Source organism: Paralichthys olivaceus, chromosome 17, assembly GCF_024713975.1.
Source record: "Paralichthys olivaceus isolate ysfri-2021 chromosome 17, ASM2471397v2, whole genome shotgun sequence".
NCBI classification, from domain to species: Eukaryota; Metazoa; Chordata; class Actinopteri; order Pleuronectiformes; family Paralichthyidae; genus Paralichthys; species Paralichthys olivaceus.
Window position 1 is genome coordinate 3352015 of NC_091109.1, and position 6904 is coordinate 3358918.

Here is a 6904-nt window from a genome sequence, read left to right on the forward strand (position 1 = left end):
TCCTGCACTGAAAAGTTTGTGCTTAGCTTTCCCACACTGTGATATCCACTCGACTATTAAGATTCTTGAATAGGGCCCTTCAGTTTCTCGCCAGACTTACAGCAGAGTTTGAATGGCGAAAATGCAAATGAACTGCTTGCTGATCTATTCTCTCAGTACCTGGCTAATGTCTACACAGAAAGCCAAGAGTCTGAGTGAGTGTCTGCATGTGTGTGGATGGAGATACAGAGAGGTGGAGGCTGGGCACTGCCACACCTGCAATTAGCCATGCACCTGCATCGGCTGAATTAAAGTGTACGAGCAGAAGTCATGCTGGCTTCTCTACCCTCAGCCCCCCTAAACAAAACACTGTCATTTGCAATAAAAGAATCATTTGTCTCCTTTTCCCCCCTGTTCAAAAGGACCCTTTGCATAGGAAATCAGTTGTCTCTCCCTTCGTGGACATCATGCCGTGTGGGCTCCCATGGAAATGTGTTTTGCCATTGTTGTGCCAAGGCACTCCCCCTCTAATAAATTGAGTAGGATTAAGGGAGAAGAATGTAATAAAGGATAGTCATTTCATCATGACAGCCATTTTTAGAGGGGGTTGGGGCAGCCAGAGATTTAAAGGATAATCAGTCCCGGGTTTATTTCCATAACATGCATTACAATCTGCTTCTTTGAACTTTGCTGCCACTTAGGTTACTAGATTTGCAGAGAGAGAAAAAAAGCATTATTATCAGAATGTTTAGTGTTCGAGACTTGATTGACATATTAGAGACATCTGAGTGAGTTATTAAAACCGTTGTGGCTCTTGGAGATTATTACGCATTAATCTAAGCACTTTGAAGTGTGAGTGTGTGTGTGTGTGTGTGTGTGTGTGTGTGTGTGTGTGTGTGTGTGTGTGTGTGTGTGTGTCTGCTTTGGAATTATAAGTGCACATCTTGGCTCGTAAAATAAGGCATTGGCTGTAACAGATTTTTAAAAAGAGTCTTGCATGTTCTCACTTTGAAATGTACTGCTGTTCTTTTCTTTCACTCATATTAACATGCAAAGAAGTATCAAGTGGATGAAATATTTTGTTTAGTCTGATCACGCCGCCAAATTTCTGCACGTATGGTATTAGTTTTTATTGATCATGAAGTCAACTCCCCTCCCTGCTCCTCCTGGCTGTTTTTCTTTTTTCTCTTCAGTCTGTGTACATGATTGGAAACACTTCAGATTGGTGACTGGCAGCAGGTGAGGGGTGCCTGATCTTTGAAGTCTGTGCTCCTTATTGATCCCGTGCATATTCTGAAAATCAAAGAAGGCATCAAAGGCATAGCTAAACTCTTAAAGCTTCCGCTCACACCAAAAAAGGGCACCAATGACAGCGTGAACAAGCAAAGCAGGTGGCGGCTGCTGGTCGGAGCAATCACCCCCTTCCAAACCCCCGTCACGCCCCAGACAAAACTGCTGAAGGCTTCTATTTTAATGCCGGACAGCAGTATGGCTCCCAGTCTGACTGGCACTTGTCTCTCATTAGATAAGGCAAAAGCAGCTCAGGGAAATCTTCAGTTCAAATTAATTAGTCTGATAAACCAACACACTGTAGACACTTGACTGAGGATAAATTACTGGAATATAACATTTGAGACCATTAGAAGATACTTTTGACAACATGATTTGTGCCACTACATACACGGTGCTAATGTGTATTGTGGGCGATTTTGAGGTGTAGTTTGGAAATTATTAAAGCCTAGCAATTTATTTGCCAGCATGACATATCAGTCATTGTATGCTTACTACAAAGAAATCTGTACTGTGTATGTCAGCCGATAAACTAACACAGAAATACCAAAGGTTTAAGGATATAAGGTCAGTAGTTTGTACTCCTTAGAGAACTGACATTATATATCACTAATTTCATGTATCGTACATAGAAGGAGTAAAGTTTATGGTAATGTTTGTTTATTTATTTATTTTTTATCTTCTGCCAATATCAAAATTGAAAACTTGTTTTAACAAGGCTGTCAGCATTAACCTTAGTGTTGACATTACTTATAAAACTAGAGGGGTGATAACTAACAGACACATACTGATGAATACTGGACTTCCTTGGTGGAGGTAACTAGAAGCACACTTGGAGAGCACATACTTCCACTAAGGCTCCAATGTATAATGGGTTCTTCATTGCGTCATGCCCCACCCCTTCACAAAATCTTATGGGAATAGGTTTTTGAGTAATTAAAATGATACAGAGACGGAAAGAAAAACAAACTACAATGAAAACATAACCTTTGGTTGAGGTAAAATCAAAATTACTATTCACTGTTTGTCACAAAAGCTTAAAACAGTGGCAAAATCAATAAAAAAGAGTCAGCCAGATCTTAGCTTCACAGTAACCAATCTTTGTGACAGCAGACAGTACACAGAGCCATCACCTCAACACTCAACGACTCCACTATTGGCAGAATTGATGACACTAAAGCAACTAGGTGCAGGCTACAATTGGAACATCTCTCTCGAACTCCAGGATAAATCCACACTGCTGCAACCTCCAGCTCCCCCTCTGATGTATGCCTGTCCTCTGCTCTCCTTGGGTGCACATGGGAGTTATTTGAGCCTTTCTGGGACCAGCGGGAAGCAGTGCTGCCACACCGGCTCACTGTTGGATTACCCTCATTGCGTGAGTCTTTGGCCTCTTTCCTCTCATGACGACACAGGGTCGAGTTCACAAGGGGCTGATTTAACTCATTCACCGCAGTCCACTGCCACTAGCCACATGCCTGCCAGCCCAGTTATTCTAACACAACACTAAGTGTTCCTGAAATGAGGAGACAAAATGCCTCTTTGACTCGATTCACAAAGATTGAAATTTTTTTCAGGGGGTGATGGGCTGATTTACGCCAAATGCTCACCAGGGAGTTAATCCTGAAGATGAAATTTAGCTCAGAGTTTAAGGTCCTCCTGTGCGTCTTCCACTTTCTGTTCAATTTGGTGGTCTTTGGTGAATAGGTTTGTACTGCAGTGCTTTTCAAAGCTGGAATGCTTGGTTGATTAAAAGTATATTAATCAGCCTCTACTGTATGCTGATAATTAATAGTTTAAGCCATTTAAAGCACAAATAAAAATATTACAGAGTTCAGGCTTCTCAAATACTCCTTTGTTGTCTTATGGGACAGTAAAGCAAATATATCTGGGTTTTGGACGATTGGTCAGACAAAAAAAAGCAATTTGAAGATGTCACTTTGGGATTTAAGAAATTGTGATCAGTATTATTTTAATATTTCATCATTAAAACAATTAAGAAAGTAATCTGCCGATGAAGCTGCACTGAAAATAATTGTTAGTGGCTGCCCAAGTGCTTTCTTTACCCGACTAGATATCCAAAATAAAACATATCATGATGAGCCCCAACAAAATCGTAATTATAATTTTTTTACATTGTTGTTTTCTCATAAGTTTTGCAGTTTTGCAGACACTTTCATTGCTAGAAAATAACAATTTAGTGCCTCTGCTTTTTGCAGTGCAATGTTATGCAAATGTGCAAAGCAGCTTTTTTGTTGGCTTCGTCGCTTGTGGCATAAGTACAACCCATTGTCGAGCTTTGCATTAACATTGACTTCCCCATAACTAACACTGCTGCTGTGCTTACATGAAAAAATGTGATACTTCTTACAATATAGACTTTACTGAAGAATATTGTTTTTTATTTATTGGTTTTGGCAAAAGTCACCCTATCAGAATTCAGTCCTACAGTGTATTTGTCCATAGTAGAAACTTAATTTGATTTAAATGAACATTATCACAAAGAACGAAACTTTCCTCATTGAAAAACGCACTAATTGCATGTGGATTACGATGGCTGACCTCTCTTGTTTCATGGGATGTTGTCACTGAGCTCAAGAAAAAAAAAACAAAAGCTTATCCTGTCTTTTCCCAAGAGACTCAACAATAATACTTACAATGAACCTACTGACCCATGAAACGCTTCTTTTTGGTCAACGTGGAGTTGTTGTGTTTTTATTGGCTGTGTTTCTTAAGTGCTCCGATTGCCATAAGCAGCCCGTAGAGAGAATTGCCTGTGGCTTCCTTAACTGAGGCATCACGTTATCTGAGAAGAGGAATCTCATCCCACGAGACACAACTTGAGTTATGCTTCAACATTGATAGGGCAAAGAAGGGACACGCTTTACACCAGAACTAATAATTTAAAAGATGGTGATAAATGAAACTAAATCTATCTTCTTTTTTGAAGGCTTTCAGTCCTGGTAGTCTGGGCAATCTGAGTGTTAAAGGAGGCATCACCAATTCATTCCAAGGACAAGTGAACATCAAGTGTGGGTGTGGCGGGAAGTTTTCCTTGTTTTGGAGTTTGGGATCCATGTCATGTCATTAAGGCCCAAACATACCAATTCAACTCTTTCGCAGGGAGGACACACATTGATTGTCTTTTCAGAAAAATTATGGGAAGTCGAAAAGTTCCAAAAGAGCTGTGGATTTCAACTTTGTTTGACATAAAACATGCACTTTTCTTTTAAACATATTTGTATTTCTTAAAATCCTCCCTCCACAGTGTTTCAGCGAGGGACAATCAGAACGTTTAGAAAAGGGTGTGAAAAAGTCTGCTGCCTGTGGCCAAAAAGAATGAACTATGGCAGACTGGAGATTGTGAATAGGCCTTTTACAGGTCACGGAATCCATTCAGCCAACTGACATTGTTATTATCTGACTGTCATAGATGGGCCTAATTAATATTCTAATCATAGGCCTCCGGAACATTGTAAGCAAAATTATCCACAGAGTACCACTGCTTATTCAGTCGCTCGTTGACTCTGTGGGTGAGAAACAAACCACTCTGGTGAAAATGAACGCAAAGTTAAAAACGGGCGCAACGTCTTTTCAGAAACAAACTTCTCTTTTCACCTCTGCTGTGTTTTTGACATGAGTGCATTAAAAGTAAGGATATAAATATTTAAACACAAAATGAGGTTCAGGGGAACAAATGTAGTAAATTTCCCTTGTTTATAGTTAACATGTCATATCCCATTGAAACATGTTAGCTCCTAACACAACTCAAATGACCAATGATTGGTAGAACTCCTGTTATTAAAACATGTCCCTTTGTTGTGTAGCTTTAAACAAACTATTAATTGAGCTACATGCATTAATAATTTATATAATAATATAATATAATAAGTCTTCAAACCTTTTTGCACGTAGCCAAAAGAAATAGAAGAGAAGAAATGATTTCAAATATCCTCATCCGTTTAAAAATAAAAGAGCAAGTATAGGTTTGCATTTAAGCACATAGATCAAGATGTTTTTGTGTTAATTGTCCAATTTTGTGATTGTACTTTAATAGTCTCTTGTGCTTACAAAGTAACGCTGCAAATTTCGTGAGGTGTGTGCAGAGTTATGAAGTGTCGTGAAGAAGGCGACCTGAAGTCGACACTTCGTTTCAGGGCACACGGTCTTGTGACGGAGCGCCCTCAGATGGGAAAGTGAACAGACTGAAATGCTAATTTCCACACTATGATAAATCTGCGGTATGGAATAGTCGGTACAGGGCTCTCGCCCCGAGGCTGTGCGTTATTGCTTTATTCTATTAGTCAGTTATTACCAGCAATCACAGTCAACCCCCACTGCCCCCCGCACACAAAGCCCCTTTTACATTACATTTATCAGGCGTTGTACAAACGTTGAAAACATATGACGGCAGCCCTCAGAGCTGTGTCTCCTCCGGGGCTGGGGGGCCTCTGCTGAAGGAGGGGACCTCCAGCTGGCCCGTTGTGCATCTGTTCACGGGGCTGGGTGGCAGTGACACCATGAGGGCCACTTACATCCTTCTCCATTAGGGTCTCACATACACATCCACCTATAGATCCCACTTTTTAACTCATGTTTGTGTACATTTAGGGATCTCTTGAAGTCGACCCTGTTTAAAAGGCTCAGAGTCAAGTGTTCATCATGAGTGTGAACATCACTGTCAAATATATGTTTCTGCTAACGCCTCTGAGATGTAGCTAATCACCTGACTATATACTCGTAATTGTGCTACCTCGGCGCCCAGATGTTCAAGCCCTGTGCCCTCTCTCCACTTCCTCTTATGGAGGCAGCAGCTTGAGGCTATTTACATCACTATCTGTGGAGTAATTACCATACTGTTTTATATAATGCCAAGGCAATCATAGGGTGATAACATGCAATTAAGAGGTGTTCTCTGATTTGAACGTAGGCAATCTTGTATCTCTCCAGCCCTGAAGATAAAGTGCCCATTTGAAAATGTCACATTCTAGTGGCTTAATATCGTTACTTTCAATTAATATGGATGTCTTTCTATCCAAGGATTGCCCCCGTTGTTGACATTGATAAATTGAGCTCATTTTGATTCGAGTTTGGACCAGAGACACTCCATTTGGTTGACTGTCACCTGTTGTACTTATTCTCCACTCTTTCTTTGTTTCCAGCCATCTTCAGGCTTTGTACAGTAAAAATTCAATCTTACACATCCACTAATTTTTAGGACTGAGAAGTCGTAAAAGGAGCAACATTCTCGCCGAGAGCTGTTGGGATATAATTGTTTGTCAAGTAATTTCTGCACCTCGCAAATTCCCTGTGAGTCCTGTTGGAGGGGAGCAGGCAGCCGTGGATGACAGGTGCCAGGGGGGCTAGGTGTTTATAGTGTTGCCCAGGAGAGTAGTGTTGGCCTGGGCCTCAGGAGACAGTGCCGTCTGCCTGTCTTAGCCACAGAGCTCAACCACATATTACAGACACTTCATACAAAACATAAAAAAAAGACATTTATTGTTGAGTATAGATTTATAAGGAAGACATTCAATTTTTGGAAAGCTTTAAAAAAAAAAAAAGCGGTCTGAGCCGTTGTAGCGAGCAGGCTGCTCAAATCGGTAGGCAGCTCCGTCACATTTGAGCAGATTCTTCC

General features: G+C 40.7%; 1 long non-coding RNA gene across 1 annotated transcript; it reads left to right on the forward strand.

Moving 5' to 3' along the window:
• The first annotated feature begins 675 nt into the window (after nucleotides 1-675).
• Nucleotides 676-3104, forward strand: LOC138405333 (uncharacterized). The gene is made up of 2 exons (XR_011239052.1): nucleotides 676-1465; nucleotides 2383-3104. It is a non-coding gene; the product is annotated as an uncharacterized lncRNA (long non-coding RNA).
• Nucleotides 3105-6904: the final 3800 nt, after the last annotated feature.